Here is a 27,884-nt window from a genome sequence, read left to right on the forward strand (position 1 = left end):
TTTCCACCCTGGGCAAAAGACCCTGACTGTTTACCCTAATTATGCTATGAGATTATAGTGGCCTCTTAATGTTGCTACTCTCTTGTTCAACAGAAACCAGCCCAGGTTAATGCCTGCACCCTAGTAATAATGCCGGGCAGGAGTAGAACTCACAACACCCAGAACAGTACAGAGCAGGAACAGCCCTTCGGTCCACAATGTCTGTGCCTAACATGATAAGGAGTTAACACCTGTAAGAAATGTTCTTCAATTCCAAACTGTTAGTGTTACAATGGCCATTAGGAACAATTGTAGAAATCCTACTCAATGTTTTAATTATATGCCATAAGGAAAGAAAAATCAAGACTATTCATTTACACACAGACACTGACATTTGTATTACTCAATTTGGCATTTTCACAAAGAACATATGCCCAATTATTTTGCAGCCTATTTAGATATGCATATTGTGAAAATAATTGCCAGTGTTCTGTGCACAATTTTGTGCTCCCACGTTGCTTGTTGCAATGATGATTTACATGAGCTATTTAATTTCATGTACTGTAGATGTATACATTGTGAGTAATTTTGTTTGTGTACAATTGATGTCAGAGACTCGACTGTAAGTGAACAATACCACAGTAAAGGTAGCTCATGGCTCCTTTTCAGAGATGTAATTGTCAGTGCATATTGGGTGAATTCACCCGAAAGGCTCGAGGATCATTCAGTGCTGAACGTTAGAGATCATCTGTTGCAAGAACAAATTGCATCTATTAATGCTATTCCCGTGACAGTGGTGGTCCCTTCTGCAATGTCCATCTTATCAGTTCTGACCTGTAAATCAAGAAGAGTTAGAGGCCAAACTGGAAAAAAATAATTAATAGAAGTATCTTTTTAGTAAATGTTCCTTGTTCATTCGCATAATCCCAGAATATCCTATTTTCAACCATGGTAAAAAAATAAATAGTTAATGTTATGTTGATGGAATCAATACTGGAGGCATGGATAGGGTAGAAATTGAAAGTATTTTTTCACAGGGTGGAAATGTCAAAGACTAGAGGGCAACGCTTTAAGGTGAGAGGGAGGAAGTTTAAAGGAGATTTACAAGGCAAGTTTTTTTTACACAAGAGGATGGTAGGTGCCTGGAACATGCTGACAGGGGAGGAGATAGAAGACGAGGATTGCAACATTCACGAGACATTTAGACAGACACATGAACATGTGGGATGGAGCAATATAGACCATGTGCAGGCAGATAGGATTAGTTTAAGTTGGCATCAGGGTTAATGCAGATATTGTGGGACAAAGGGCTTGCTCGAATGTTGACATATTCTATGGTCTCTAATATCATTATCAATTCACTGTTGTATTCATAGTGCATGCAGTATTAATTGTTGATGTCACATTCATATGTAACTTAAATGGCATTAAAACTTTGTGCTGGAGACAACTCAATATAAACAATTGCACTTGAATTGAATGTCATATGCGCCTACAAACAATGTACAGTATATCCCAGGTTACACTTGCAGGTGTGCTTTAATTTCTTAATGCATCTGGTTAATTCACAACTTTCAGCATTTCCCCCTTCCAGTCAATGTTTAGGCCACTCAGAGGATGGGGTAACATGGTTAGAGTCGTACATAACCAAATTTGGCCCAGCAGCCCACTCATCCATGCTGACCATTTGTTCAAAATAGGCCCCTGCCTTCTACACCTTGCCTGTTTAAGCCGGGACGTGAAATGTTTGTCCTCGATGCCCTGAGCCGGCTGCCCCATGCGGACACACCTGCGGAAGAGCACATCACATTGCAGATCATGATACATGCTGTAGAAGCCATCCTACACATGTCAGACGAGCGCCTTGCGCAGATCAGAGCTGAAACAAAAAAAGATCGAACCCTAACACTGTTGTGCGAGTATTTAAGAAAGAAAAGGTTGGCCTAGTAACAGGCGTGATTTGCCCTCGGACTTGACTACGTTTCATACATACCATGACGAGCTGGTTGAAGTCGATGGATTTGTCTTGAGGGAAAACCGAATCGTAGTCCCCCAAAGCATACAAAGGCAGATGCTGAACGCACTACATGAATCACATCTGGGAGTAGTGAAACTTAAACAACGAGCCCGCAATTTATTTGCGTGGCCAGGAATGAATGCACAGATTGAGGACACAGTGGGAACATGCTCGATATGCCAGGCGACTAGGAAAGCACAAGCAAGCGAGGCGCTACAACCACACCTCATTCCCAGCAGACCTTGGTCTAAGGTCGGCCCAGACATCTTCCATCTGGATGGAGTTGACCATTTGCTTGTAATGGACTATTACTCCAAGTACCCAGACAGACATGACGTCACATTCGGTGATATGTAAGATGACGGGCATGTTTGCCCGGAAGGCATTGGTGATGACAGACAACGCGAGACAATTTGACTGTGCTGAGTTTCGAAGATTCCAGGAGAACTGGGAATTTTCCCATGTCACCACAAGTTCCATATATCCACAGAGCAATGGGCAAATAGAGCGCTGTGTACAAACCATTAAAAGCCTCATGAGAAAAGCAAAAGGCAGCGGCCGTGACCCGATGTATGCCATCCTCGAATACCGCAACACCCCCCTTGATGGGACAGGCGGCTATGCCCCCTCACAGTTACTGAACAGTAGACTGTTAAGAAGCAAATTGCCGTCGCCTCTATCGCTCTTACTGCCACATCATGTCCCTCCCATGGGACCATAACTGGTCGTCCGGCAAGAAAAACAGGCAGCATACTTCAATGAGAAGGCAAGCTGGAAAAACAACAACAGGTGTGGTATCGTGCCAAACCAACCGTGGCAACGTGGCCGCATTACAAGAGAAAACCTGTCCCCTCGGAGCTACGTCACCTCTACACCTAGCGGTACTGAGTGCCACAGAAACAGGAAGGACACACGGCCTGCGCATGAAGCAGCTGAGCACTGCCCTGGCAACACGCAGCGGACGAGCGCGAGCACTCTCCAACACAGAGGACCCCCTCTCCCAGAAGGAGCTTGCCTCACAGACGAGACGGAGAGTTAACCAGACGGAGGAGCCCCTCTCCTAGAAGGAGCTAGTCTCCCAGATTCAAGAGGACCATCACAGGCCGCATCACAAGGTCCTGTGTTGGGCAAACTGGCTCAAAGCGTGCCAAGCCACACACGCATACAACATAAATACCACACAGAACGGGTTGGAAATACGACTTGCACGAGAAGTGGGCGATTGACAAAACGCCCGGCACGGCTTGTAATGTAAAATTGTTGGGCAATTATTTGATAGTTTTGTAGTCTGAAGAGCATTGTGTTATTTGTGGTGTTTCATCCATATTAAATTGATTAAAGCTTCAAGTTATTAGTTTTGACCCCAACGTTGAAGGGGGAGATGTGATGTAAGTAAAGTGAAGGGGGAGATGTGATGTAATTAAAGTAAAGGGGAGATGTGATGTATATGTGATGTAAATGCAAGTGCCCCCTTGAGGCCAAAAGCAGAAGCTGGCAAATGTGCTTTTGCCTCGTGACTGAGGTCAGGTGATTTTCTAGAAGTTTCCTGGTGAAGCATTATTAAAAAGTCCTCTTACAAGATGTCGGGCGTATATTCATTGTGCTTGCCACAACAGGGTCTTACAGTGGACATTACACTAAGTAAATGCCCACAGATCTCTGCCAATGATTGTTTGATTACAAGGTCAAAGGTCATTATGAAATAATCAGGTAATTCTCCTCCTTAAATCTGTTCCTCCCATAAGAATGGGATCATGTCTCCACTTGGACCTCTGCATAATCATATCCCTGAGACCAACAATTTATCCTGTGCTGAATCATGAGCACAGACCCAGTTTGAATCTTTCCACTGCAGAGACGGTCCACTCCAAAATGAGATCAATCCACCTTGCTAAGAAATCTTATTAACCAAATAAACATGGTGCTTATTCTGTCATTTTTCTCGTGGCCTCAATTCTGGTTTTGCTGCATTATAGCTTTAATAATAGAATCACCAGCCAAGATAATCCAGGTGCAGCTCAAGGGAAATGGAATCAGCAGCAGGCTGGAATTGCCCTTTATGCCACTAACAAATGGAATCATCGTCTGCTTTGTTTTAATGAAAATAATCCTGAAATTCTGCTTCTTTCCACCCGTACATTGTTTATTTGGCTCTATTCAGACATAAATCCATCAAATTAATCTATGACCATTTCAATTACTTATTAACTTCAACAAATACTATCAATAAAATGGTACTCCGCTGTGACTATAAATTGGATTGAAATAAATCTAGTTAGCACATTCAAGATATACAGTTAAGTCGTAAATCTAAATAAACACCTCTGGCAGAGCTTATCCTGGCTGATGCTTGTGAAATATTATTAAGTTTGCACCACTGTTTCGTGATATATTTTAAAGTAATTTGCAAAATATTAATATGAACAAATTTGGAACCATATTTCCTGTGATTGCTCAATGAAATTGAGTTATCGAAGTTAAACAGAAGCTAGGCACAAAGAGATGGAGTAACTCAGCGGGGATAGGCAGCATCTCTGGAGAGAAGGAATGGGTGATGTTTCGGGTCGAGACCCTTCTTCAGAAGCTGTTGAGTCAATAATAACACTATGACACTAACCAGCAAGAATGTAACATATTCAAGCGAAACAATTAAGGGCGGCACAGTGCCACAGCAGCACAAACTAAGGGTGTACAGTGGCTGGAGCTGCTGCCTCAGTGCCAGGGACTCAGGTTCGATCCTGACCTTGGGTGTTATCGGTGTGGAGTTTGCACGATGTCTCTGTGACCACATGGATTTCCTCTGGGTGCTCGGGTTTGTAGGTTAATTGCCCTCTATAAATTGCCTCCAGTGTGTAGGGAGTGGATGAGAAAGTGGGATAACTAGATATATCGAACGTGTGAATGGGTGATTGATGGTCGGCGAAGACCTGGTGGGCAGAGGGCCTGCTTCCATGCTGTATCTTTCAGTCAATCAATCAATTGCATTTGTATTCTTAGCCCACATGGGAGACGGCAAACATTTCAATGACTTGTGGAACCAACAATATTCAGGTTGGTGACAACATTTGAAGTGTTCCTGTACATCATATAATCACTACCAGAGATGACTCAAGCCTGGATAATAAACTATTTGATCATGCACTTGTGTCTCAATTAGATCCAATGAAAACTTTAAGATGTGAAGTACCAAATCCAAGCAAGACCAACATAGAAACAGGACCTTCCTTATATTCAAATCCAGAACCATGAAGTACAAAGTTTTAAACCAGCCTAATGTATTCAAGAGAGAGTTAGATATAGCTCTTAGGGCTTACGGAATCAGGGAATATGGGGAGAAAGCAGAAACGGAGGTACTGATTTTGGATGATCAGCCATGATCATATTGAATGGTGGTGCTGGCTCGAAGGGCCGAATGGCCTGCTCCTGCATCTATTTTCTATGTTTCTAGGTTAACTTCAAGTTCCTGTGCATATCTCTGAAGATCTGTCCTGGGCCCAGCACATTGATGCAATCATAAAGAAAGGTCATCAAAACCTCTACTTCCCTGGAAGATTGCGGAGATTCGGTATGTCGACAAATACTCTCTTGAGCTTCAGTACCAGCACACAGTACTGAGCAAATTGGCTGGTTGTATCACTGCCAGGTTCTGCAACTTGATCACCCAAGTATGAAGGAAAACATATTGCCCAGTCCCCACCCTTGAAGGGATCAATAGAAGGCACTGCCTCAAAAAGGCAGCCAATATCATCAACACTCTCATCACTCTCATGCTTTCATTTCATTCCTACCATCGGGAAGAAAGTATAGGAGTCTGAAAATCATGACCGCCAGGTGCAAGAATAGCTTCTTCCTAATAGCTATCCGGCCATTGAACACTGAACACCACTAACCTTAACTATGTACATCTATGGACTGCTTTTAGTTACACTCAGTACTTTGTTCATTAATTGTACTAGTATTATAGACAATAGACAATAGACAATAGGTGCAGGAGTAGGCCATTCAGCCCTTCGAGCCAGCTCCGCCATTCAATGCGATCATGGCTGATCACTCTCAATCAGTACCCCGTTCCTGCCTTTTAAATAATATTGTGGTTATTAACTTATTGAATTTTTGTTTATATATCATCTATGTTTATTTATGTTTACAGGCCTGTTATGCTGCTGTAAGTAAGAATTTCATTGTTCCATTATTGGTACATATGACAATTATACACTCCTGACTCTTTGCTAAACCTGCAAGGAGATCAGGAAGACTGAAAACCAGTGATTAGATTTATTAAAAGTGTATCTTGATAAGTTATTCGTATTTCACTGTTGCCCTTTTAAAAGAAAGGGATTTAGTGTATCTTTATGCTTGGAACATGCTGCTCTCTCGGTATCGATGTGTGTGTTCATATTGTGACTCTGTTTGGCAGGAGACTCCTGATTTGGCAGCTTCTCAACAACATAACACTGTCATAGACATTCAGTTTATGCCAACTGCTTAAAAACTCAACATGTTTATGCACCAACTTACAAAATCAGCCTCTATTTATATATATATATATATATATATATATATATTATTTTTTTTAATCAAATATTATATACAACATGCCGTATTTCAATGCATTCATAAAAGCAGTGCAGTTACCATGGCAACTGCTCTCAAGTGAAATCCCAAATGGAGTTAAAACCTATATTTCAAGACCTATATGAAATACCCATACTGTATATCGGGACAAACATTACTTTTGAAAATGGTGCTTTATATTACAAAGAGCACTCGTTCCTCAGTATATTCTAGAAACTGACATATCTTAAATGATCGTATTTTTGAACCAGATTTATTTCTTACAAGTGCCCTCAGGCTCTTAACAGATCTAATTTCCTTGGATGACCTGCTACATGAAGGTGCAATGGCCTGCTGCTAGTTAGGCTATATTTGGTTACAGATGCTCAGGCTCTCAACTGAACAGCTAGCACTGGCATTCTCCGTCTCTGTTCCTTACATTTTGTCCTGGTGTCTTAATAAATAGCCATTCCATCTACCAGCAGCCTGCTCTAATTGCTCCGCATTATTAATCTGAAACACGGTTAAGTCCCTTTTGCACCCGCACAACATAAGAGATTTTAATAGAGCCAGAGTTTCCTTGGTATCACTTGACCAAATCTCTCAGGGCACTTCAATGCAACTCGGAAAGTCACCCGTTTAACCTTTGGTTCATGTGAAGTCGGCAGGGATCGGAAAATGGAGATACAGTTAGACTTGGTATCCCTGCATTACAGCAGAGAAAAGGGGGTCATTCAATTTGTGATTTCCAGCTGTTCCTTGAACAATAGCATGTTAGGACCTTATAAGGGAAAATTGACTTTGTTCCAACACTCGGCCGTATAAGGGAAAACTGACTTAATTCCAATATTGATTGGTTGTGATACTTGTAAATAACTGTGAATTCTGCGGTTTTGGGGAATAAAGGGGGCTTAATTCAAGGGGCTGGTGAGACACGTTTCCACTGGCCCCGGAGTCCGCAACTCTGTGTGTGCTTTTAGAAACCTGTCTACGAAATCTCTAATAAACTAACAGGTAAAGTCTGTGCCGTCTCTGATTATTGTCAAACAACTGACCGCGAACGCGAACTCGACAGAAACAGCTGATCAATGTGACGATGCAAGGCCAAGCCCAGTCACGTTATCTGTGGTGTTCACTGGCCCAGTTTCATGTGAGAAGGATGTTACTTGGGCAAGGTACCAATGAGTTATCAGCGTACATGAAACCATATTCATGTATGAGTCATGCCTTCAAGAAAGAAACAGGCAAGAGCAGAAGGGTGAAAAAAAACACCGGAGGGAGAACATCATTTTATTATACTAAAGTTAGTATCGTGAATATATTTCAGTTACTATTCTTGCTATTGAGGGAGTGCAGCGTAGTCTCACTAGGTTAATTCCCGGAATGGCGGGACTGTCGTATGTTGAAAGACTGGAACGACAGGGCTTGTATACATTGGAATTTAGAAGGTATTTATTCACAAAATGCTGGAGTAACTCAGCAGGTCAGGCAGCATCTCGGGAGAGAAGGAATGGGTGACGTTTCAGGTCGAGACCCTTCAATTTAGAAGGATGAGAGGGGATCTTATTGAAACATATAAGATTATTAAGGGATTGGACACACTAGAGGCAGGAATCATGTTCCCAATCTTGGGGGAGTCCAGAAGAACCAGGGGTCACAGTTTAAGAATAAGGAGTAGGCCATTTAGAATGGAGATGAGGAAAAGCTTTTTCACTCAGAGATCTGTGGAATTCTCTGCCTCAGAAGGCAGTGGAGGCCAATTCTCTGTATGCTTTCAAGAGAGGTAGATACAGCTCTTAATGATAGCGGAGTCGGGGGGGTATGGGGAGAGGGCAGGAACGTGGTACTGATTGTGGATGATCAGCCATGATCACATTGAATGGCGGTGTGCTGGGTCGAAGGGCCGAATGGCCTACTCCTGCACCTATTGTCTATTGTCTATATGTTAACTTAATAAGATATCTGGGGTAAGACAAATGGAATCACATCTAAATAGTACCGCAATTCTCTGATTAGCCACTAGCAGTTCAGAAGTCTTGATGGAAGTGTGGCTCACTGGGGCTTATTCCAGTGTTACTCTGGTTTCCATTCTCTCTCTAAACGCACAGGGTTCTCTTCCATGCTCGCTGTTACCGAGTTACTGGGTTTGTCGGAAAATTTATTATATTACGGTGTAACCTCTTAAAAAAGTGAATTAAAATTGTGTTGCAGTATTAATTGGAATACCATCCATGAGTCTGGAAAATCTAGAAACAAAGAACTACAGATGCTAGTTTGCAAAAAATGATACAAAGTGCTGGAATGACTCAGCGGATTAGACAGCATCACTGGAGAACATGAACATACTTCCGACCTGCTGAGATACTCTAGCAGATTATGTCCAGTCGGAAGGTCAGTCAGTTTAGCCTCCAACAAAAACAACAGAAAATAAGCCTAGATAGACAAAAAATGCTGGAGTAACTCAGCAGGACAGGCAGCATCTCTGGAGAGAAGGAATGGGTGACGTTTCAGGTCGAGACCCTTCTTCAGAAATAAAATAAGCCTGCTGGAGTAATGGTGTTTTATATAGTTCACAGTAGATACAGGTTCATCACCGATTTTCCGGCAATTGGTGGCCGTCACCTCTTTTAATCCAGCCAAAATTACAAGAGCGCACTTGAAATCTCCCCCGAAAATGTGGTGCCTAGGCCAGGTGAGGCAACCGATTTCGACCTCATCAGAACTTCTGCACCGATTAGCGAGCCGAGTTTTCCCCCTATGGCCAGGGCTTTGGAACTCCGGCCCAGCCGCAGCCAGCAGATCCGTTCCTATAAATGACTTCCGCAGCTGATCGACAAGTGGAATTTGCTCCCTGTGGCCGGGGCTCTGGAACTTCGGCCCGAAAGTAGCCACAGAACCATTCCCATAACGGCCGAGGCAGACCTTTCCGGCACCAGTGGACTCCTCTCGGAGGCCATGACCTCTATTGGCCCGGCAAAATCGATAATCCAGAAAAGCTCTAGAACCAAGGGTGCTGGAAGATCTGTGTTTGACCTGCATTGAACATGTTGAACTGAATTCAGTTAGTTATTACTACAATATTCTCAGTGAAATGCATAAGAAATTGACATAATCCAATTAATAAAATTGCAATTTGCGTATATTTTCCTCAGTTCTGAGTTCTTAGACTATGATTCAATCTTTTATCTGTTGTAAACTTACAAGTGACCGTCTTTCTCACTGTGACTATGATAAACTTTCCCTTTCTGTCCTTTTTAATCTACCTATGGCCTTTGAAGCAATTAGCCACATTATCCTTTCTAAACCCCTTTCTGCTGAAAATTCTGCTCACCGTCAATTCTCTTGACTCCTCTGCATTTGTTAACTCAACTGTGAAACGCCTTGGGGCACTTTATTACATTAAAGACATTAAATGTGTATGTCACAGTGACAGAAAAAGTGTAAAAGCCTCCTTATTTTTTTAACCTTGCTAAGATGTTTCATTTTGTACCTATTATACCTCGGAACAATAAATAGAACCAGCCCCGGTCACTCCCTCTTCTCTCCTCTCCCATCAGGCAAGAGGTTCATGTGTGAAAACGCACACCTCCATTTTCAGGGACAGTTTCTTCCCAGCTGTTATCAGACAACTAAACCATTCTATCAACAACTGTAGAGCGGTCCTGAGCTGCTATCTTCCTCACTGGAGACTCTCAGACTATCTTTAATTGGACTTTACTGGACTTTATCTTGTACTAAACATTATTCACTTTATCAGGTATTTGTACACTGTGGGTGGCTCGATTGTAATCATCTGTAGTCTTTCCGCTGACTGGTTAGAGCGCAACTAAAAGCTTTGCACTGTACCTCGGTACATGGGACAATAAACTAAACTTAACACAGAATTAAGCCAAAGACACAATAGACTGCAGATGCTGGAATCATGAGCAAAGCACAAAGTGCTGAAGGAACTCAGCGGGTCAGGCAGCATCTGAGGAGGGAATGGATAGGGTGGCGTTTCAGATCGAGACCCTTCTTTAGACTGATCAAACTTTTTCAGACATCAGTCCGAAGAAAGAACCTGACTCAACACATTGTCTAACAATTCCCTCCCCAGATGCTGCCTGACCAGCTAAGCGCCACCAACATTTTGTGTTTTGTTGCAGAGGTAGGCCCCATTTAGCCATTTAGCCTATCGTAGAAAACCTGGGGCCATGATAGAAACATCCAATTAATTCCATTCTCCATAAATCCGTGATGTTTTTTATTTTTAAATATTTATCTGAATCGTGTTTGCATGTCATTACTGAATCTCCCTGCACTACATTTACAAGCAGTTCATTCTTGTTCATCACCGCTTGTTATATAAGAAAAGGTTTCCTCCTGCTGCCCCTGGTTCTTTTGCCAATCAACTTGAATCTGAGTCAATAATATTAACAGCAAGGATCTTAAAGTTCTCAACAATTTCTCAGCAATGGTTCTCAGCACCATTGATGCTGATTGGGGTATGTATTCCACCACGCTTCCTGAAGTCAATAACTAGCTCCTTCATCTTGCCGACATTGAGAGAGAGGTTATTGTGTTGTTACCTATCTGTCGAGGATCTAGTGGCAGATGGAGGTGCTCATTCCTAGGTCCAGGAGTTTGGAGACACATTTGGTTGAGGTTATGGTGTTGCCTGGCTTCTCACTGGCTGACTGACTCACCCACTGACTCACTCGCTGATTTGGTGCTGCCTTTCCTGCTTGAGCATTTATATCATTTCCTACCTTTAGGATGGAGAGACTTGATGGGCCGAATGGCCTAATTCTACTCCTATCACTTATGACTTTATAACCTTACACCTTTTATTTCACCTCTTCAGCATCTGCTACACTGAGAAAGATTATTTATCTATCGTCATACTGAAGTTCATGAATGTTGGACAAAAATTAGTTGCCACGTTTTTTATATTAGTATTGTACTAAGCTTCAAATGTTATGCATTGCTGGGAGAAATTCTGAGATCATGAAACATGTCAACCTGACCTGAAACGTCACTTGTCCATTCAGCAATACTTGTCCTTTCCCTTGATAGATACTGCCCGACCTGCTGAGTTCCTCCAGCACTTTGTGTTTTGCTCAAGATTGAAACATCTGCAGTTTCTTATGTCTCCAAACAAATGTAATTGCGTATTACAAGCATAAAACTCATCAAATTAAACAATAGTTTTCAATCAGTTTGTAGCAGGCCAGGCTCCATAAATCTGATACTTTTTTCAAAATCTTATTTAGGTGGAAAGTGAAAAGGAGCTACTCTGGTGACGAAGCTGAAATGGACAGCACATATTGCTAAAAAAAAGCAGTTGATTATTATGGTCACAGTTGACCCGGCCATAAAGGTCTGTGGTCCCGGCCATAAAGGGTCGGCCCGGCCACGAGTAGCCGTTGGTGTTCTTCCCCACTGCTACACTCTGTGCCGCTGCAGACTGCGCCCGGTCCATGGACTAGGCCTCTTGGAGCGACGCCCGGTCCAGCCAAGCCCCAGGCGGCTGCAGGGCCTCCAGCGGCCCACTCCACTGTGGAGATGCACAGCACCACATCCGCAGTAGGTCCGCTTACCGGCCCTCTGTCCCAACTCCCACCTCTCCGGTCTTCGGGGCAAACAGGAGCCAGGCTCGGCGGCTTCCCTCTCCAGGAGGTTCCCGGTTCCACGGCGAGCAAGCCAGGCCTGAAATGGTAAGTATTTACCAGTCCCTATTTAAGACACTGTTCAGGAGTCATAGGGGCATAAGGTCATAAGGAGTAGAATTAGGCCATTCGGCCCATCTAGTCTACTTCGCTATTCAATCATGGATGATCTATCTCTCCCTCCTATCCCCATTCTCCTGCCTTCTCCCCATAACCTCTGATAGCGATACTAATCAAGAATCTATCTATCTCTATGTAGATCAGTGCATGTTCCTTTAACATAATGACCTCACCACTACTAACCACTCCCCATTGTCTCTTGTATAATTGTAGCTTCCCCACCTCCAGCTCGCTCTCTAGTTCCAGTGATGACCACGGACAGCTAGGGCATAACTTGTGTAGTGAAATTAATAAACAATATCCAGTAAAAGACTCTGTGTGCAAAGGACGTCTCTTTACATGGTGTCAGAGCGGTAGACTTGCGTCTCCTGTTTATCGGGTTTTTATTTTTAGCATTTGTTCGTCCCAGTTGTGTCCCATCGTTCCACTTTGCCATGGCTCCCTCGTGTCGTCGTCCGGACACGCTTGTTTTTGATGAGGACATAGTGCACCGCTGGACTGTCTTCCAGCGGGACTACGAGCACTATATAGCGATTGCCCATCCTGATGCAACTGCTGCGATAAAAGCTCACCTGCTCCTCAACCTGGCTGGTCCGGAGGCAATGGAACGCTATGCGTCGTTCGAATTCGTCCCTCCGGAGGACCGCAACGACCCGGTATGTCTCATGGCTAAGTTCACTGCCCTGTGCGATATACCCACCAATAACATTATCGAACGTTTCAACTTTTTCTCGCGGCGTCAGACTCCAGGGGAGCACGTTGACGCCTTCATTGCATCTTTAAGACATATGGCTCGGCGGTGCCGCCTTCAAACGATTACACCTGACGAGATGATCAGGGACGTCCTGGTCAACGGTCTCCTAAACTCTAAGCTGCGGGATGAGCTCCTGATGAAGCCTGACCTGTCGCTAAAGGACGCCATACATGCCGCACGCATGGCCTCTGCTGTTGGCTCAGTATCTCGGCCGGCGCCCCAGGACATAAATTTCACCGGCCGCCGGCGATTGAATGACCCGCAGACCAGGGTCACCCCCTCCGCGCCCACTATGGTCACCCCTCGCAGATGCCCAAACTGCAACTTCTCGTCACACAGGTATAACGTTTGCCCAGCGCAGGGCAAAACTTGTAATTCCTGCGGGAGGCAGAACCATTTTTCTGCAGCTTGTCGTTCTCGTGGGAGACCTGTCCCTGCTCCTAGAGGGAGTCTAAACAACCTTGCGACCGATGATAGCGCAACCGGCTCCCGGTACCAACATGAGGAACTCCATGGCTCAGATACGACTTCCTCCCATGGAGACTCTATGCTGTTTTCGCTTTTGGGTGCACCTGCATTGATAACGGATCCATCCGTGCATGTTACAGTCAATGGACACTCCTTCCCTGCCAAGGTCGATACTGGGGCTTTTGCAAATGTTATGTCTGTGGGCCTCTTCGAGCAGATAAGCTCGGGGGAGAGGGTTACTCCTGACAACTCCCGCCTCCATGCCTATGGGGGAGGCGTTCTGATTGCCGTGGGAAAGGCAACGGTTATCTGTACTGTTCTGGAGACCTCTCGGCCCCTCACGTTCCTCCTGCTAGCATCTGACAACGTCACCCTGCTGGGCGCCCGTGCATGCCAGGACTTTGGTTTGGTCTCATTCCACCGCGACATCCACCTGGTGCAGGCCCCCATGGACCCCCTGATCGAGTACCCTGACCGATTTGATGACGTCCTGGGGAAGCTGCCCTGTGCCTACAAGATCGTTGTGGACCCGGGGGTCGACCCAGTGGTCAGACCGGCCCACCGTGTGTCTTTTGCCATGAAGGGCCGCGTGGAGTCCACACTACGTGGCATGGTGGACATGGGCATCCTCAAGGAGGTGAGTGCCCCCACCCAGTGGGTCTCCACCATGGTGGTCGCTGCCAAGAAGGACGCGAGCGAGATCAGGATCTGCATCAACCCCAAGGACCTGAACCTGGCTATTAAACGCCCGCACTACCCCATGCGGACGGTGGAGGACGTCGCGGCACAGGTCGGTCCAGCCACAGTTTTCTCGGTCCTGGATGCCAAGAGCTCCTTTTGGCAGATCCCGCTGGATGCACGTTCCTCCTTCCTGACCACCTTCAGCACACCGTTCGGCAGGTTCCGTTTCCTCCGCATGCCTTTTGGGATCAACTCGGCAAGCGAGGTTTTTCAGCGTACGATGGAGCAGCTGTTTGCTGGGTTGCCGTGCGCCATCATTGTGGATGACATCCTGGTGTACGGGAGGGACGTCGCTGAGCATGACCGACACCTCCGCCAAGTCCTGGACAAGGCTCGTGAGATCAATCTCAAGCTTAATCGAAGGAAGTGTCGGTTCCGCGTTGAGGAAGTCACCTACGTCGGCCACGTTTTCACGGCGGGGGGCCTGAAGCCAGACCCCGAGAAGACGGCGGCGATCACCGAAATGCCCGCTCCCACTGACGTGCCCGGCCTGCAGCGCTTCCTGGGCATGGTCAACTACTTGGGTAAGTTCATACCCGACCTCAGCGAACTGAGTGCCCCCCTGAGGGAGCTGACCAAGAAGGACAATGCCTGGGTCTGGCTCCCGCACCACCAATCGGCCTTCGTGGCCCTGAGGTCCAGACTCGCACGGACCCCCACTTTGCAGTTCTTCGACCTGAACAGGCCAATCGTCCTCACCTGCGATGCATCTCGGTTCGGCCTTGGTGCTGCCTGCCTGCAGCTCTACGACGACCGACAGCTGCCCGTCTCCTATGCCTCTCGCACAATGACCCCTGCTGAACAGCGCTACGCCCAAATTGAAAAGGAGCTCCTTGCCGTGGTGTTCGCGTGCTCCAAATTCAGAGACTACGTTCTGGGAAAAACTTTCACCATCGAAACTGACCACCAGCCGCTGGTCTCTATTTTAAACAAGCCCATCCACGCAGCCTCGTCCCGCTTGCAGCGAATGATGCTGCAGCTGCAGCGTTTTACATTCGAAATCGTGTACCGCAAAGGCAAGGAGATGTTCGTGGCAGACACTTTGTCCCGTGCCCCACTACCTTCCATTTCCCGCCATCCGTACGAATCGGCTGACCTGATGGTGTTGAACGTCAACATCGTTCCATCTTGGCAGATGCAGTCCCTGGTCACACACACTGCCGCTGATCCGAACCTTCAACAGCTTGAGGGCGTCATCCGCCGTGGCTGGCCTGAACGACGGTCTTCCCTGCCGGCTGGTGCCGTGCCCTACTTCCTGGTTCGGGATGAACTGGTGCTGCACGCGGGCGTGGTGGTGAAGGGTCACAAGGTTGTGGTGCCGGCTGCGCTGCGAGATCACTACTTCCAGACTGCCCACAACGGACACCCAGGGGTGGAGGCCACGTTATCCCAGGCCCAAGCACAGTTTTACTGGCCTGGCATGGTCAAGGACATCCGGGACAGGGTCTCCGCCTGCGCTGCCTGCAACAGCCTATTACCTCATCAGCAGCGCCAGCCTCTCCTGCAGCAGCCGGCTCCCGAGTTGCCGTGGATGGCTGTTGCCGCCGATATTTTCGAGTGGCGTGGCAAACACTACCTGGTCCTGGTGGACTCCTACTCCAGCTGGTTCGAGGTGGACCTGCTGCTGTCCCTCACGTCTGCTGCCGTCATCGGGAAGCTTCGCCGCCACTTCTCTACCTTTGGTTCCCCGGCATCCCTCCAGTCCGACAACGGCAGCCAGTTTACCAGCGCGGAGTTTGCTGCTTTCGCCACCCGGTGGAACTTTCGCCACATCACCAGCAGCCCCGAGTACCCGCAAAGCAATGGACTTGCAGAGCGCGCTGTCCGCAGCGCTAAGGAACTGATGGAACGTTGCCGGCTTGACAGTTCGGACTTGTACCTTGCCCTCCTCAACCTCCGCAACATCTCCCGGGACCCCGCGCTCGGTTCCCCTGCCCAGCGCCTCATGTCCCGCACCACTAGACCCCCTATCCCCGTCTCCCAGCAATCCCTGCAACCCACGGCTCGGAGCCCTGCCGCTGTCAGGGAGCGCTTCACTGAAAAGCAGCTCATTCAGAAGCGCTCCTTTGACAAATCGTCCCGTCCCCTTCCACCTCTGTTCGCTGGCCAGGTTGTCCGGATGGAGTCCACCTCCGGTCACCACCGGCTGGCCGTGGTCGTCGGCAATGCTGACTCTCCACGGTCGTACCTGGTCAACTACGAGGGCACCGTGTACCGTCGTACCCGCCAGCACCTGATGCTGGTAAACGAGCCTGCACCGCCTCCCGCGGTCCCGTATTCACCTCCCGTCCAGTCCCCGGTGCCTGATGTGCCTCCTGCTCCGGTACATCCGCAGTCGCCCCAGCCCCCTTCCCCTCCCTCGCCTGCGCGTGTATCGCTTCCCAGTCCTCCTCCTTCCCCTGGTTCCCCAGCCTCTGTACCCGCACCCGTCCATGCTGTTCCTTCGACCGGAGGGGATGGTGGGTTGCGCACCCGCTCTGGGAGAGTGGTCAGGCCGCCTGTCCGGTACGGTGTGTACGAGTAGTCTGTGTTGTGCTGCATTCTATCTGCTCCCTGCTTGTAGTTTGAGCCTAGCGCATGAGCCGTGGTCACTTTTGTTTCCAAGAGGAAGGATGTAGATCAGTGCATGTTCCTTTAACATAATGACCTCACCACTACTAACCACTCCCCATTGTCTCTTGTATAATTGTAGCTTCCCCACCTCCAGCTCGCTCTCTAGTTCCAGTGATGACCACGGACAGCTAGGGCATAACTTGTGTAGTGAAATTAATAAACAATATCCAGTAAAAGACTCTGTGTGCAAAGGACGTCTCTTTACACTCTACCTTAAAAATATCCACAGACAGCCTCCACAGCCATCTGTGGCGAAGAATTACACAGATTCACCACCATCTGACTGAAGGAATTTCTCCTCATCTCCTCCCTGAAAGAACGTTCTTCTAAACTCCAGCGAGTACAGGCTGGGCCGACAAACGCTCATCATAGGTTAACCTACTCATTCCTGGGATCATTCTTGTAAACATCCTCTGGACCCTCTCCAGAGACAGTACATTCTTCCCCAGATACGGTGCACAAAATTGCTCATAGTGTCATAGTGACATACAGCACAGGAACAGAATCTTTGCCCCACCATCTCAGAGCCTGACCAACCATCTCAACCACCTATTTATACTTACTCTAAAATAATCCAATTGTTTCAATTCTCCACTTTCCCATCAACTCCCCCATGATTCTACCACTCTCCTACTCAACAAGGACAATTTACAGTGGCAAATAACCCCACACAACTTTGGTAAAACTAGCATACCTGAATGTAGACAATGCAGCCACAGGGAGAATGTGCAAACTCTACACTGACAGCACCCGAGATCAAGAATGAACCCAGGTCTCCGACGTTGTGAGACAGTGATTCCACTAGTTAGTCATAGAGTCATAGAGTATGGAAACAGGCCCTACGGCCCAACTTGCCCACACCGGCCAACATGTCCCGGCTACACTAGTCCCACCTGCCAGCATTGGGTTCATATCTCTCCAAACCTGTCTTATCCATAATACCGCTGGGTCACTAACCTTGATGAAGAAATAAGATCTGAAAAATTAGACTTGCTAAAGCATATGGTAAGGTTCTGTTCAACAAGAGAAGGCAGGAGAATGTCTTCCTCATTATCCAACTCCAACAAAAATATTCCGTCTTGCCACTGTAGTAGATGAAACTCTCAGGACAAGTATCTAAAGAAATTAACTATTCAGAAAACATGGAGCTTACCCAGAGGCAATTTTTATTCTTGGTTAACTAGCTGATACTGTCACAGAGCAGTTGCATTGCAGAATAAATGGAAGAACTGGAATGTTAATTTCTTGTTTTGAACCTTAATTTATTGCTTCCTGCCAAATCATGTCAGCAAAATGGAAAATCCCTTGCCAGCAAGGAGCTCGATCATTCAGTTCCCCACACTCACTTCAAAGTGAAACGAGTTCGGTATGAAAAACCTCCCTCGTAAAGTGAATCAAATAAACAAAAATTAAATAGCTCGCACTGTAGAAGCTGAATATTTTATTAGATGAGGCATTCAACCAGGGAAATACTAGAAATTAAAACACCAGGAACAACGTTCGATATGTCTGTTGATGGCAAACATTTGCATGCTGCTTGTCATATAATAATCCTCACCCCAGTTTGGCCTGATGTGACTTCAGATGCATCAACATGATTGATTCTTAACTGCCCTCTGAGATAGTCCAGCAAACCATTCAGTTCAAGGGTCCAATTAAGGATAGACAATGAATCCTGGCCTTGCAAGTGATATATGTTCCCCATGAATAAATCTTTAAGAAATATATGTGTTCCTTTTAAAATGGTAATGTGACTTTTATACCCAGAGGCTTGCACAGAGATTCAAATCGTTAAGGTAGCTTACAAATCTGTGGCCAGAAGTTAAAATATCTTTGCAATTGCGTCCAAGCTTTCTTAAAATTTCTCACATGCTGCTCCTTATACAAGGTGGCTAATGTGTTATGGACATCTCTTTGATCAATTCCTGGCCTTTGGTTATATTTCCTATTTGTAGGGTGATCAATCACTTTTGTCAATAAACAGATAGATTAATATTTAAATGCATTTCATTGCCAATTCGCATCAAGATGTTTTATTTAAGATTCCATGATCGGGATCTCTAAATCTTTATACTTAGAGTTTATTTAGAGTCATAGAGTTATAGAGTGATACAGTGTGGAAACAGGCTCTTCGGCCCAACTTGCCCACACCGGCCAAACATGTCCCAGATACACGGGTTCCACCTGCCCGTGTTTGGTCCATATCCCTCCAAACCTGCCCTATCCATGCACCTATCTAACTGTTTCTTAAATGTTGAGATAGTTCCTGCCACAACTACTTCCTCTGGCAACTTGTTCCATACACTCACCACCCTTTGTGTGAAAAAGTTACCCCTCAGATTCCTATTAAATCTTTTCCCCTTCACCTTAAACCTATGTCCTCTGGTCCTTGATTCACCTACTCTGGGCAAGAGATTCTGTGCATCTACACGTCAGAATGGAAGACCAAGAGGGACAAAAAGTGTGACACTTTTTGACCGTGTGCACAAAATGTACAGGAATGACAAACTGTCTACCAATTTTATCTAACATCACATGTAAAATTCTACTCTACGTTCAAGGCCTTTAAAGACTGATGCAGGCCCTAATCACAAGGAAGAAGCTTTCTTTATTAATACTTTGGAGGGCAGACCTTACTGGAACCATTGTTTGAGAGTCCAAGAAATAAACAAACTAATTTAAAAAAATACATATTCTTACATGAAAATTTATGGCATGATTTTCTCCCGAAGGCAACATAATATCTCCTTTAACTTTTCTGCAGATGCCTTCACCACTTGCACTCTTCTCACTGTCCAGTTTCACTAGTCTAGTTCTCTTTTCAATACCATTCTTATTTTCTATTTCAAGAGGGCTTGTATACAAAAACAGGGATGTAATGTTGAGGCTCTATAAGGCGCTGGTGAGGCCGCATTTGGAATATTGTGAGCAATATTGGGCATCATATCTGAGGAAGGATGTGCTGGCTCTGGAGAGGATCCAGAGGAGGTTTACCAGAATGATCCCAGGAATGAGTAGGTTAACCTAAGATGAGCATTTGTCGGCACTAGGCCTGTACTCGGTTGGAGTTTAGAAGAATGAGGGGACCTAATTGAAACATACAGAATAGTGAAAGACTTGGATAGAGTGGAAGTGGAGAGGATGTTTCCACTAGTAGGAGAGTCTAGGACTAGAGGTCATAGTCTCAGAATTAAAGGACGTTCTTTTAGGAAGGAGATGAGGAGACATTTCTTTATTCAGAGGGTGGTGAATCTGTGGAATTATTTGCCACAGAAGGCGATGGAGGCCAAGCCAGTGGATGTTTTTTAAGGCAGTGATAGATAGATTCTTGATTAGTACAGGTCCTAGAGGCTATGGGGAGAAGGCAGGAGAATGAGTTAGGAGGGAGAGATAGATCAGCCATGTTTGAATGGTGGCGTAGACTTGATGGGCTGAATGGCCTAATTCTACTCCTATTCCTTATGACCTTATGACCTGCCCAAATTTTTTTTCCAATCTACCCTCAGTCTCAATTCCAATAATCATTAATACAGGTACCTTCTGCCCTATTCCACATCACTTTTGGCTACACCACTTAACTCCTCCTCAATCATTTTCCACTCACCAGTCACTTCAACAAATGTCACTATCTGCACTCATGTATTTCTAATCCCGAACTTTCCTATCGCCACAAGAAGCCATCGTAGAGACCGGAGGAAACTCTGCAGCCTCGTAGGTGGCAGAAAATGCCATTCTGTGATTTAGGAGCCAAGCCAAGCCCTGCATCTGAGGGCCACAGCCTGGACATTCCTGTTCTATAGTTTATCCTTGCAGTAAAACTGCAGAAAATAGCAAATGGTTTGAGGAGCTCAGGCATATATATAAGTGGTCATTGGAGCAAAGTGTTATGAGTGATTTTATATAAAATTACGTTACATAAATTGAAAAGTATTAGACAAAAAATAATGTGGAATACCTATTCAAATTCTTTGTATGTATTCTCAGAGGCTAAGTGTTCATGCCAGAAGAAGAATCTATAAATCTGCCCATAAAGAGTAAAATAAAGTTGTTACTGTTAATGGAGAGGGTTTGTATATCTCAAGCTTTCTTTGGATGTTTACATCACAGGAACAATTTGAGCATGATTCTCTGAAATATTGTTAACATGATTCTCTAACATTGTGTATTATTGCATGAAGTCTGGGTGCATTCATGACAAATAGAATTTGTGATGAATGTATTGAACATTTGTAAAATAGAGCTACTTCATGCAAATGTATCATCTTTGTACGAAAAAGATGTTCTGTGTAATTTTCAGGCTTGGATCTCTATGTGAACAGGTTAGGGAACAATGGGGTGGCGCCTTGATTTTATAACCATATAACCATATAACAACTACAGCACGGAAACAGGCCCGTTCGGCCCTACCAGTCCATGCCGACCACTTTCTCTGACCTAGTCTCATCTACCTGCTCTCAGACCATAACCCTCCAATCCCCTCTTATCCATATACCTATCCAATTTATTCTTAAATAATAAAATTGAGCCTGCCTCCACCACTTCCACCGGAAGCCCATTCCATACAGCCACCACACTCTGAGTAAAGAAGTTACCCCTCATGTTACCCCTAAACTTTTGTCCCTCAATTCTGAAGCTATGTCCCCTTGTTGGAATCTTCCCCACTCTCAAAGGGAAAAGCCTACCCACGTCAACTCTGTCCGTCCCTCTTAAAATTTTAAAAACCTCTATCAAGTCCCCCCTCAACCTTCTACGCTCCAAAGAATAAAGACCCAACCTGTTCAACTTCTCTCTGTAGCTTAAGTGCTGAAACCCAGGCAACATTCTAGTAAATCTCCTCTGTACCCTCTCCATTTTGTCGACATCCTTCCTATAATTTGGCGACCAGAACTGCACACCATACTCCAGATTCGGCCTCACCAATGCCTTGTACAATTTTAACATTACATCCCAACTTCTATATTCGATGCTCTGATTTATAAAGGCAAGCATACCAAACGCCCTCTTCACCACCCTATCCACATGAGATTCCACCTTCAGGGAACAATGCACAGTTATTCCCAGATCCCTCTGTTCCACTGCATTCCTCAATTCCCTACCATTTATCCTGTACGTCCTATTTTGATTTGTCCTACCAAAATGCAGCACCTCACACTTATCAGCATTAAACTCCATCTGCCATCTTTCAGCCCACCCTTCCAAAAGGCCCAAATCTCTCTGTAGACTTTGAAACTCTACTTCATTATTAACTACACCACCTATCTTAGTATCATCTGCATATTTACTAATCCAATTTGCCACACCATCATCCAGATCATTAATGTAAATGACAAACGACAGTGGACCCAACACAGATCCTTGGGGTACTCCACTAGACACTGGCCTCCAACCTGACATACAATTGTCAACCATTACCCTCTGGTATCTCCCATTCAGCCATTGTTGAATCCATCTTGCAACCTCACTATTAATACCCAACGATTTAACCTTCTTATCATATCATATCATCATATATATACAGCCGGAAACAGGCCTTTTCGGCCCACCAAGTCCGTGCCGCCCAGCGATCCCCGTACATTAACACTATCCTACACCCACTAGGGACAATTTTTACATTTACCCAGCCAATTAACCTACAAACCTGTACGTCTTTGGAGTGTGGGAGGAAACCGAAGATCTCGGAGAAAACCCACGCAGGTCACAGGGAGAACGTACAAACTCCTTACAGTGCAGCACCCGTAGTCAGGATCGAACCTGAGTCTCCGGCGCTGCATTCGCTGTAAAGCAGCAACTCTACCGCTGCGCTACCGTGCCGCAAATCAACCTTCCATGTGGAACCTTGTCAAATGCCTTACTGAAGTCCATATAGACAACATCCACAGCCTTGCCCTTATCAATTTCCCTGGTAACCTCTTCAAAAAATTCAAGAAGATTAGTCAAACATGACCTTCCAGGCACAAATCCATGTTGACTGTTTCTAATCAGGCCTTGTTTATCCAAATAATTATATATATTGTCCCTAAGTATCTTTTCCATTAATTTTCCCACCACAGACGTCAAACTAACAGGTCTATAATTGCTAGGTTTACTTTTAGAACATTTTTTAAACAAAGGCACAACATGCGCAATGCGCCAATCTTCCGGCACCATCCCCGTTTCTAATGATGTTTGAAATATTTCCGTCATAGCCCCTGCTATTTCTGCACTAACTTCCCTCAATGTCCTAGGGAATATCCTATCAGGACCTGGAGACTTATCCACTTTTATATTTTTCAAAAGTGTTCGTACCTCCTCTTCCTTAATCCTCATAATTTCCATCACTACTCTACTTGTTTCGCTTACCTCACATAATTCAATATCCTTCTCCTCGGTGAATACCGAAGAAAAGAAATTGTTTAATATCTCCCCCATTTCTTCTGGCTCAGCACATAGCTGTCCACTCTGACTCTCTAATGGACCAATTTTATCCCTCGCTATCCTTTTGCTATTGACATATCTGTAGAACCCCTTGGGGTTTTCTTTTACATTACTTGCCAAAGCAGCCTCATATCTTTTTTTCGCTTTTCTAATTTCCTTCTTAAGATTCCTTTTACATTCTTTATATTCCTCAAGAACCTCATTTACTCCCTGCCGCTTATATTTATTGTATATCTCCCTCTTTTTCCGAACCAAGTGTCCAATTTCCCTGGAAAACCACGGCTCTTTCAAATTATTATTCTTTCCTTTCCACCGAACAGGGACATAAAGACTCTGTACTCTCAAAATTTCACCTTTAAATATCCTCCATTTCTCTATTATATCCTTTTCATAAAACAAAAAGTCCCATTTCACTCCTTTTAAATCCTTTCTCATCTCCTCAAAATTAGCCTTTCTCCAATCCAAAATCTCAACCCTTGGTCCAGATTTGACCTTCTCCATAATTATATTGAAACTAATGGCATTGTGATCACTAGACCCAAAGTGCTCCTCAACACATACCTCCGTCACCTGACCCGTCTCATTTCCCAACAGGAGATCGAACACTGCCCCTTCTCTGGTAGGTACCTCTATGTATTGCTGCAAAAAACTATCCTGCACACATTTTACAAACTCCAAACCATCCAGTCCTTTAACAGAATGTGATTCCCAGTCTATGCACGGAAAATTGAAATCATCAGGTCTGAGGTCTTGGTCTTCAGGTGTCCTTTTCTTCAGTTGACTAAATGCTGGCGCAGTATAGGCAATGGCGAATTTGAATGATATGCTTGATTCAAGCTGGTCAGAGTGGTTGCAATCAGCAATTGAGCCATACTTTGAAGTCATATACTTTGTTTCTGGTTTGCAACCTACACCCCTGTATTTGCCAGTAATTTCCAGGCATCACACGAATAAGACTCAATAATGGTGGGTTTTACTTGGTAGTCATCAGCTTGAGACACCATATTGGGACCAAGGGACCAATGATGTTTGGTTATGTTGACTGTGTTGATTCAATATTAGGCAGGACACAAGGAATAATTCCCTTCTCCTTAAAAATGGTCCCACTGTTCCTTTTAGGTTCATCAAAAAGAATAGGCATTACTTTATCATACATCTCAGAAAGTACAGCATCCCCTTATTGTGTTCATTGTCTCTGGGGTAGGAATTGAATGCAAATATTATGGGTATATTACTGATCATTCTAACTCTTTGTCCTTGGTTAACTTGCCCCCTATTCATAACTATGTGGCACTACTTCCATTTTCTCAGAGTCATAGAGTCATAGAGTCTTAGAGTGATACAGTTCGGCCCAACTCGCCCACACCGTCAACAATGTCCCAGCTACACTAGTCCCACTTGCCTGCGCTCGGTCCATATCCCTCCAAACCTGTCCTATCCATGCACCTGTTTAACTGTTTCTTAAATGATGGAATAGTCCCAGCCTCAACTACCTCCTCTGGCATCTTGTTCCATACACCCACCACCTTTGTGTGAAAAAGTTACCTCTTAGATTCCTATTAAATCTTTTCCCCTTCACCTTGAACCTATGTCCTCTGGTTCTCGATTCCCCTACTCCGGGCAAAAGACTCTGTGCATCTACCGATCTATTCCTCTCATGATTTTGTGTACCTCGATAAGATCTCCCCTCATCCTCCTGCGCTCCATAGAATAGAGATGCAGCCTACTCAACCTCTCCCTATAGCTCACATCCTCTAGTCCTGGCAACATCCTTGTCAATCTTATCTGAACACTTTCAAGCTTGACAATATCTTTCCTTCAACATGGTGCCCAGAACTGAACACAATATTCTCAATGCGGTCTCACCAACGTCTTATACAACTGGAACATGACCTCCCAACTTCTATACTCAATATTCTGACTGATGAAGGCCAAAATGCCAAAAGCCTTTTTGACACCTTATCTACCTGCGACTCGACCTTCAAGGAACCATGCACCTGTACTCCTAGATCCCTCTGCTCTACAACACTATCCGGAGGCCTACCATTTACTGTGTAGGTCCTGCCCTTGTTCGATGTCCCAAAATGCAACATCTCACACTTTTCTGTATTAAATTAGATCAACCATTCCTCTGCCCACCTGGCTAATCGATCCAGATCCCGCTGCAATCTTTCACAACCATCTTCACTATCTGCAAAACCACTAACTTTTGTATCATCAGCAAACTTGCTAATCTTGCACTGTATGTTCTCATCCAAATCATTGATGTAGATGACAAAGAGTAACGGGCCCAACACCGAACCCTGAGGCACACCACTAGTCACAGGCCTCTATTCTGAAAAGCAACCTTCCTCCACCATCCTCTGCTTCCTTCCATAGGGCCAATTGGCTATCCATTCAGCTATCTCTCTTTGGATCCCATGCGATCCAGCCTTCCAGAGCAGCCTACCATATGGAACCTTGTCGAATGCCTTACTGAAGTCCATGTACACAACATCTACAGCTCTGCCCTCATCCACCTTTTTGGTCATGTCTTGAAATAAATCAATCAGATTTGTGAGACACGACCTTCCACATACAAAACCATGCTGACTATCCCTAATCACCCCTTGCCCATTCAAATGCCTCTTTAACCTATCCCTCAGAATACCCTCCAATAACTTACCAACTACAGATGTTAAGCTCACCGGCCTATAGTTCCCAGCATTTTCCCTGCAGCCCTTCTTGAAAAGAGTCACAACATTTGCCACCCTCCAGTCTTCCGGCACTTCTCCTGTATTTAAGGACGACTCGTAAATTTCAACATGGGCTCAAGCAATTTCCACTCTAGTTTCCCGCAATGTCCTCGGATATATCTGATCAGGCCCTGGAGATTTGTCTATCTTCAAACACGACAGTACCTTCAGTACTTCTTCAACGGTATCCCTGACTGTTCTCAAGGCACTTAATAATAATAATAATATGCCTTTATTGTCATTGTACACAAGGTACAACGAAATTAGAAATGCTACAACTGATAACAGTGCGACAGTGCAGAGACAATTGCACAGACATACGAACCAACACAACAAATGCCAGTATCATTTAAAAAACGATTTAAAAACCTAATAAATAATGAGTGGGTTAAACACTTAAAAATTCTTAAAAGAAAGTTTCTTTTTTTTTAAATGATAGTAGTCGAATCATGTGCTTCCGTTCACTGTTCTTATTGCCCAGGGAAATAAACTGTTTTTGAGTCGATTTGTCCTGGCCCTTAGGCTCCTATAGCGCCTCCCAGAGGGCAGGAGAGCAAACAATTTGTGTCCTGGATGAGTGCTGTCACTCCAAAGACGTACAGGTATGTAGGTTAATTGACTGGGTAAATGTAAAAATTGTCCCTAGTGTGTGTAGGGTAGTGTTAATAGTGTTAGTGTGCGGGGATCGCTGGGCGGCGTGGACTTGGTGGGCCGAAAAGGCCTGTTTCCGCGCTGTATATATATGATATGATATGATTATGACTCTGGCCCTGTTCAGACAGCGCGAGCTGGTGATGTTCTTCAGAGAAGGTAGTGGACAGCCGATGATTTTCTCTGCTGTCCTGATGACCTTTTGGAGGGCCTTCTGGTCTGCAACCGAGCAGCCAGCATACCACACAGTGGTGCAGTATGCCAGTACGCTCTCGATGGTGGAGCGGTAGAAGGTCACCAGCAGATTCTCCTTCAGTCTGTTTTTCCGAAGTAATCGTAGGAAGTGCAGTCTCTGCTGTGACTTTTTCACTACCGCCTTGGTATTTGCAGTCCAGGTGAGGTCCTGGGAGATGGTGGTCCCTAGGAACTTGAAGGTGGAGACCCTCTCCACTTCCTCCCCATTTATATGAAGTGGGGTGGGAGCCGCTCTTTGTTTCCTGAAGTCCAGCACCATTTCTTTTGTCTTGCTAGTGTTTAGTGCTAGATTATTTGCCTCGCACCATCCGGACAGAGCACAGACCTCGTCTCTGTACGCAGACTCATCCCCTCCAGTGATCAGACCGACCACAGTTGTGTCGTCTGCAAATTTGATGATTGAATTGGAGGGGTGGATAGGAGTGCAGTCGTGTGTGTACAGAGCATAGAGGAGGGGGCTCAGCACACAGCCCTGCGGGGAGCCAATGCTAAGCGTAATGGTGGGGGAGCTGTGGGGGCCGATCTTAACAGATTGTGGGCAGTTTGTGAGGAAGTCTCTTATCCAGGCGCAGATGGATGGGGAGAAACCCAGGTTATTATACAGCTTGTCCACTAGTATGCCTTGGATGATCGTATTGAATGCCGAGCTGTAGTCTATGAAAAGCATTCTTACATAGGTCCCCGGGCGCTCCAGGTGGCTCAGGGCAGTGTAGAGGGCAGTATTGATGGCGTCTTCTGTAGATCTGTTTGCTCGATAGGCAAACTGATGAGGGTCAAAGCTGGGAGGAAGGATGGCGTTGATGTGTTGTGCCACAAGCTTTTCAAAACATTTCATCACAACCGATGTAAGGGCTATTGGTCTGTAGTCATTTAGACTACTGACAGCAGGTTTTTTGGGGACAGGGATAATAGTAGCCGATTTTAAGCAGGATAGG

The sequence above is a fragment of the Rhinoraja longicauda genome, chromosome 3 (assembly GCF_053455715.1).
Source record: "Rhinoraja longicauda isolate Sanriku21f chromosome 3, sRhiLon1.1, whole genome shotgun sequence".
Classification (NCBI taxonomy): Eukaryota; Metazoa; Chordata; class Chondrichthyes; order Rajiformes; family Arhynchobatidae; genus Rhinoraja; species Rhinoraja longicauda.